This window comes from Procambarus clarkii, chromosome 16 (genome assembly GCF_040958095.1).
Source record: "Procambarus clarkii isolate CNS0578487 chromosome 16, FALCON_Pclarkii_2.0, whole genome shotgun sequence".
Classification (NCBI taxonomy): Eukaryota; Metazoa; Arthropoda; class Malacostraca; order Decapoda; family Cambaridae; genus Procambarus; species Procambarus clarkii.
In genome coordinates, this window is record NC_091165.1 from 49,710,278 (window position 1) to 49,718,153 (window position 7,876).

Sequence of the window (7,876 nt, forward strand, 5' to 3'; positions counted from 1 at the left end):
CTAAACCGTGGATAAATCAGGATGGGCCAGAACATGTCTTTGACCATGTAAAGGCATCCAAGAGTCTGCCTATAAAATCAGGCAAACTTGTGCCTTAGTGAACATGTTGAAGGTAGGTCAAGAAATGAAGCCAACGTCCCCAGTGGCACCGTAGAAGTGTCATTTCTAGAAGTGCCCAGAAATCGTCAAATTTAGTGAAAACCAGAGATTATTTGATCTTTTATGTAACAGACGATAATTGATTTTGCAACTTTTTTTTATAGTTGATCAGAGGTGAACTGGGGGATGGACACAAAAACTAATTAAAAGTATAACATGTATATTATAATCTTAGACAAAAGTTATGTTCTCTGGCTATAGACACAATTATACTTGTAATAGTAATATTATGAATAGTTCACTTCATACAATATATCATGTAATCACTGATAAAAATATTTAACCTAGACACAAAACGCAACAAAATACCCCTACTTTAGGTGTTCCCCGACCAACTCCCCCACAAACCACTAAAGTGGCGGGCTCATTAATCGTGCTCTGGCTATTCCCACAGTTACCACATGGCAGATACATTCTCTAATAAAACACACTACATACGAAAGTGAAAGTAACCACTTTCAGACACACTGTTATACTAACAGTTAATTCTAATAATATAACTAAACTAATTAACAATCTTTAGTCATTGTCGCCATTTATGTATATAATGGTTCAACAAGCTGGCAACATACACTGGCGGACTCATCTCTATCAAACTCTCACGTCCATGACCCGTTCGCCCAACATAAAAAATCCTGCTCTCTTCTACAATGGCATTCAATATACAATAGTCATACCTCCTAATAAATCACACAATATGCATATCACATTACATGCAAATGTACTCCTACAGTTTGAAATGGGTGAATAAAGTATGTTACTCATTTTGTCTGTGAGATCCTCTGGATCGTAACAGGCCCCAGATGTAATTTACCTAATGCTCATAGGATATTCGATGATTCGATATTCGATGGCATGTTCAATAAACTTCCTGTAGTCATTAAACCATTCAGACAATTTTCCAACTAATTGCCGAGTGTTTTAAAATTAAATATATCGCATGCTTCTGACGTTTGCCAGATACAAATATAAAATTCCGTCCTAACAATTTATTGTATATAATTTTTTGTTATATATAAAAGAAATACACAATGTACAAAACAAGCAACTGCAGAATAAACAAGTCATAAATACATACAGGACAAATATAACAAAGTAAGTAAACACGGATGCAAACTAAACATACCCAACAAAAACCAAGATAGAAAACACATGATACAAGGCACAAAAAGAGGAGAACCCATGAAACGGGCACTGGAGTTTATCACAAACAACAGAACGTTATAAATAATAGCAAAATATATAAATAACATAAAACGTAATCACATCCACAAACCCGTAAGCACAGAAATACAGAAAGAGAACACACAAACAAGCCCGGCCCAACAACCCAAACACAGGTGCAAAATAATACATGGCAACAACAGGCCTCCGAAACCACCGAGAGGCAAAAATACAAAACTACAGGAAACAAGAAATAATAAATACAGAAATAATAAATACAGAAAATACATAAACAGGGAAACACAAACAGAAATAACATAAATAACAGAAATAACAGAAATGTTGCACAAAGAATAAAGCAATTCCTGAGGCCAGAAAAGAAACACATGCACACAAGCAACATACACAACCGCACCGCCCGCCACCCCAACACAATACACGGGCGCGCGCAACTACACAAAAGAAATAACACCAAATACCCACAACCGCACACAACCACAACACAAACATGTATACCAAAGGCAAAGCCACAAAACAAAACGCGAACACAACAAAAACAGGCCACGCATTGGCAAGAACACCCACACCGCCCACATGCACAGACAAGGACACCCACCTGTGCACGCAGGCACCAGGGAAACATCACGCACAACACAGATAGAAACCAAACACGCCAATCACTCATACTTCTCCGGGTACTCCCGAGCCGGAAACCGTAAGCAATAAGCTTCCCGAACAAGTTGGTCAATTTCAGGAAGCGGACGTCCAGGAGGTGCAATAGGTCGAGGCATCGAATTCGGTACTCCCGAGACAAAACACTACGCCCATGGAACCCAGATGGTAGATGAGCACCAGGGAACAGGATGCACCAGGTCATCACATTCAAAAGCCAAAGTATCCTCAGAGCGGACCACCTCGCCAGACGATACACACAGGTGAACACAGGGCCACACACCAGGAAGCACACCGGACATCAAGGCAGGCTGCACACCGGCCCGCCCACTAGGGCAATGCACTCCGGTCGACGCCAGGCACCGCACCGAGGCCCGCGGAGGGTGGCTCGGCAGGAGGCCCCAGCGCTCCCACCAACTGGAACAGGAGCAGAGGCCCCCCGCCACACATCCTTCGACAACACAACACGGTCACGATCACCAGGGCAACCGCCCACTGACGGGAGCCACCAGCAGGAGGCAGTGTCCAACACAGAAGGTACCACAGGAAGCAACACAGCGTCGGCCAGAGTATCATCATCCATCGCATCACGCTCCTCTGCCCACGACCGGCGAGGCGATGCACCCGAGCCGAGCGACGGCGCTTAAAAAGAGGCCGCTGATCATCGGAACTGTCACCCGCAGAAAGCAGTGCCCCAGAAGAACCATCTGCAGGTGGCCCCAAAGCCGGGGCAGCACGATCATGCAGAACAGCATCTTCAACAACGCAGGGCAAAAAACACCACTAGGCACGGAGACCGGAATCGGAGAAGGAAGAGACACAGCAGGCAGAAGGGTAGACTGCAACACACGTGAGGCATCCAGGGAGGGTGACATAACCGGCAGAGGAGAAGAGGTACTTGCTAACGAGGAAACTGCCAGAGTCGATGAGGCAGAGGGCGTGGGTGGAGAGACAAACCACCGCCCCGCCAGCCCCGGGAAGCACATGTCCTTCAGCAGGCGATGCAGGCTCCACCCCTACAGCAACCCCCAAGGCCACCAGTTGTGGATGCACCTCCGCAGTTATTGAACGACGAAGGTCCGAAACAGGCGCTTCTTGGTCTCCCGAGCTCACCGGTGGGGCAGATTTGTACATTCCTTCATATCGGGTCCAGACGGAGCGACAGCTGGAACCGCCGCGGGAACCATACCAGGCACCTGCACAGAACGAGAATCCGCCGGAGAATCCACACGCACAGCTAAGTGGGGAAAGTCATCCTCCAGGAAAACTGAAGGGGCCTCAGCACGAAGAGCATCGCAACCAGCAGCTACGTGGCCCTCAGCACCACACCGGAAACACGTACGGGTTTGACCTTGATAAAAGGTCCGCTGAGGGAGCCCACGAAACGAGACCCTGGACGGTATAGGGCACGTGAGCCGCATGACAAGCGTGCGTGAACCCAGCCGGATCCCTTTCAGCCGGCCCGCACTCAAAATGTTGAACCGGTGCTTCACAAACGTCTCAAACCGCATAAACAAGGACATGAGGGCCGCCTCGGGGAAGGTCACTGGCACACCGTGAACACTCACAAACGACAAGGGCCCCCAGGGATCCGAGATCTCCACAGCCGAAGCCAGAAGAGGAAGCGTGTGGCCTTCCCAGCGAGCCACAAATTCCTGGTAAACATGTGACGTGGCAAACGACACCGCAGCACGGGTAGGCGATAGCTTCTCGAGGCCCAGGAGCTCGGGTACGTCAACACAGAGGACGTCCAGGAGAACAACTTCTACAACGGGCCAGTCCACAGCAGCAGAGAAGGCCAGCCTCAGTGTCGATCCTCCAAATACGGGTAGTACCAGCCGCGTCCATATCGGCAGGTGGGGCCCCGACCAGCGACTACTGACAACTGGAGCCCGACGTCTGCAACCCCTTGTGGCGCAGTCAGGAAATCATATTATATATAAATTTACACTTTTTTTTTTTTTTTTACACCATGTATATACCACAGAAATTGAGTACCAGTGTGGAGGCATCGATAGTGTTAGGGACATTGTTAATTATGATGTAAACATTTTAAAAATATAAACTTGTTAAAAAGGGTACAAGGCTGGGTGCAATGAGTGTTACCTGATACCAGGCAGTTTACGAGACTAGTTGTGTGTAATTGTTTCGTTGTGTGTAAATGTTTATTGGTCACAAGAGCTTGGGTGAACACAGTGCATCAGGCATGTGTAAAGTGTTTATACTTGCACATTGTTAAGAAACATACTTTAAAAAGGCGTACTGTTGTTTCAGGTGTGAGGGACTCCAGGTCTTGTCCACCGTCCATTGCCAGTGTTGGTGAGGCAGCTTCTGACACAGCATGAGAAAACAGGTCTTGTCCTCCGTCCATTCTTGTTTATTTGAAATAAATTGTTTAAGTAATCACATGTGAAAGATGGTTAAATATTAAATATGGCTTTTAGAGTTTATACAAATTGTTTCAATGAGTGACTTGGCAATTTTAAACTGGATTAAAACAGGTGTAGCAACTACATTAGAACTTATTCAGCAGCGTTTTAGACATTCCAGGAAGACCCACACTGCTAATGAATCATACATGTTCCAGGGGTCCCACGAGATACTAATAACATCTGACATACCAAGTGGTCTCCAGTGAGTAAAAAAAAATGGCGGATGCCACAGTCAGCAGCAGTCTCACACCGTGCAGCAGCCATAGTCACACACCGCAGCAGCAGCAGGAGCAATAGTCACACACCGCGCAGCAGCAGCAGGAACAATAGTCACACACCGCACAGCAGCAGGAGCAATAGTCAAACACCGCGCAACAGCAGCAGCAATAGTTACACTGCACAACAGCAGCAGTCACACACCAGGTCGCAGCAGCACCAGCCACTCCCACTAGGCAGCGGCCTCACCAGTCCCCACTCGCCAGGCAGCGGCAGCACCAGAGAGAATGAGGTATTTACACCAGTGTAAGAGAATGGACGAAGCAGTAGGACTCTCCTGTTAACCCTTAGACTGTGCAATATATATAATATATATATAATATATATATATATATATATATATATATATATATATATATATATATATATATATATAGATGATTTGAGAAACAAAACCAGAACTGCTCAATACATTATTAACTGTTTTAGTGTCTAGTACCTTAATTTAAACGCCCCGTGTGGGATAGGGGCAGCTATAGTGCACCCACAACAGATACCTGACAGACGTCCCCAAGAAAAAAAATCGTGGCAAACATTCCTGGGTGTGAGAGCTTCAGTACTGAGCGAGCCACCAAGGCTGACGCATGCAGCATGAGCTCACAGGACCGCTGGTCAGCTTGTGACCACAGTATCACCAAAAAATGTCAAAATATATATGTTCATGCTATTATTTAGCACCCCCCCCCCCTCCCTGTTCAGCTCGTTGATGCTGTGAGATGGGCTTAGTGGGCGGCTGCCGGAGTGTGATGCTCCTTGGGGCAGTCCTCTGTCCTTTTGTAGCCTTGTGCTCCTGCTGCTGTCCTCTCTAATTGTACTAAATAACTTTTCCTTTTCCTTCTGTTTCGTTTTTCTCCCCCCTCTTCTCCTATCTGCTTGTCGTTTCCTGCCGACCTTTTGCTTGTTTTGGTTATTCCTTTGGACTTCTTCTATTTTGACGCTCGGGTGCGTGAGGAGGCATACTCTTCCACTCATAGAACTGTAGTACCTAAAGTTGAGAGCAAGGGGAGCCTTTTATTGTCAATCCTCCTTTCGTCACTGAACCCGATCTCGCCAGACTGACGGTTCTTAAGGTGGCGTTTTATGGGGCGTATACTCACGACGCACCCCTAGGGGGCCCCGACATGATCGGTGATAGCTTCTTGTTGAGTGTTCTGCCTCTAATTGTGGCTCCATGGTGGGTATGGAGGCACATTCGTGGATGAAAATGTTTCTTTAGATTAATGTCGTTTAATGTTTCTCTTGTACCCTATCAGGCTCGGGGTGGGCGACCAAGCCCCTGAGACGGACTGTATTGGATGACCAGGCTCTGTAGCCTTCGCTGCGTTGGGTTCGACCTTGCTCCTCCTTTGACCATCCTGAATTCTTCCCCCAGCTCCCCACCCTCCTCTGTGGTTGGGTCGAGCCTCAAGCCCACAGTAGTGACCACTTCGTCCCCTGGAACGGCTAAGTCTCTCGTTGTGACTACTACGCCTTTTAACCCCTCTCTCTCTCTGGGGGTTCTCAACGCCGTCCGCGCCACGGCCGCACTCGCTCGATTCCTTCCCTTTCTGATACGTATCGGGCCTCGTTTGGTCCCGCTTCATGGGCCAAATACTTTGATCTCCTCCTTTTTGATTCCATGCCTCCTGACGATTTCTCCCTCCATCGGCATCTTGTTGATTCCCTGGATGCCTCTGTTACCTTCAACCCCACTCGTTTCGGTACACATGTCGTTGCTGCTCCTTCTCAGGATGCGGCCTCCCACTTGGCTTCTTTATCCTGCCTTGGCGAGACCCCTGTTCGGGTCTCCAAGAATGTTCGGTTGAATGCCAGTGTTGGCACTATTCTCCTTCTGCCCCATGTTGCAACCGGTGTTCGGAATCTGCAGGACTGCCACGATGATATTCGGCATATCCTTGAGGCCCAGGGTCATTCTGTCCTCCAGGTAGATACGTTTACTCGTGCCCCTCGTGGTCGTCGCCGTCAGTCCCTTCGGGTTGTGAAGATTACCTTTGATGGTAGGACCCTTCTACCCTCTGTCATTCTTGCTGGTGCCAGGTGCTCTGTCCAGGAGTACATTCCTTCTCCTAGGCTCTGTAACAAGTGCTGGAGGTTTGGGCATGGTGCCCTCCGCTGCTCTGGGACTCTCTCTCTCTGTCCTTTGTGTGGGGACGAAAGTCTCTCTTATTCGGAGTGCACTTCTCCCCAGGCTCGCTGCCTCAACTGCGGTGAGGCCCATCCTACCTTCTCCTGTGCGTGTATCCGCTACAAACTTGAGGCAGCCGTCCTCAACTTGAAGCACTGGGAGCGTTTATCTTTTCCTGAAGCGATGAACCAGGTTTGCCGGCTCCCGCCTTATGCTAACGTCTCTTATGCTTGCGTGTTGCGCTCTTCCTCTCTTCCCACCTTCCTGAGACTCGCAACCATTTCCGGGCCTTGGACCCTGATACGCCCACTGCCCCCTCCTGTTCCTTTTGAGTTCTGTCCCGAAGGGTCCCACTTTTGGTCCTCTGTCTGGGGTTCCCCTTCTTTCTACCTGGTCTGTCATGTCTTCTGCGTCTTCTTCCTCGTCTCCCTCGGATCCACCTTCCCATCCTTCTCCCTTGTCTATTGACTCTACCCGCCGCCTGTCAGTGCGGGCTGATGTCCATCGCTCTCCTACCGGTCGTCGTGTGTGCTCTCGTTCAGCTTCTCCTGCTGAGAAACTGGAATCCATTTCCCAGTACATAGTTGCTGGAACACCTATTTCTTTAAGTCAGAAGTGTAAGCCTGGCTCCTCTCCTTCCTCCTCCTTGGCGGCTAAGAAGGCTTAGCTTTCTTCCTCGGCCCCTACTTCTGACTATTGCACCTTGCCCTCCCATTTCGGTGGTTACACCCTCTGTTCCTGCTATGGAGGTTTCTTTGGCCCCCACTTCCTTCTCGGTTGCTGCCCTTGCTGAGGTGTGCTCCCCTCTTTCTCCTCCCCCTCTTCCTGCTGCTGTCCTTGACTGCTCCTCTCAGTTACCTCCTCCTCATCCTCCTCCTCCGGACCCCTCCCGTCCACCTCTGGTCAGTTCTGCAGCTTCCTTCCCTCCGTTTTTGCTCAGTTTACTCATGCCCCCTAACCCTGACTTTGCTGACCCTGATCCCGACCCTGATCTTCTTTAACATGCTATGTTACTCTTTCGCCTTTGTTTCTTCCTTGTTCTCTGTTG

General features: G+C 48.6%; 1 long non-coding RNA gene across 1 annotated transcript in view; it reads left to right on the top strand.

Annotated features, from left to right (window-relative positions):
• The first annotated feature begins 4,212 nt into the window (after positions 1-4,212).
• Positions 4,213-7,876, top strand: part of LOC138365441 (uncharacterized) — a 34,198-nt gene continuing 30,534 nt past the window's right edge. The window contains exons 1-2 of the long non-coding RNA XR_011228819.1: positions 4,213-4,348; positions 4,583-4,935. This is a non-coding gene — a long non-coding RNA (uncharacterized lncRNA). The remainder of the gene's footprint in view (positions 4,349-4,582; positions 4,936-7,876) is intronic.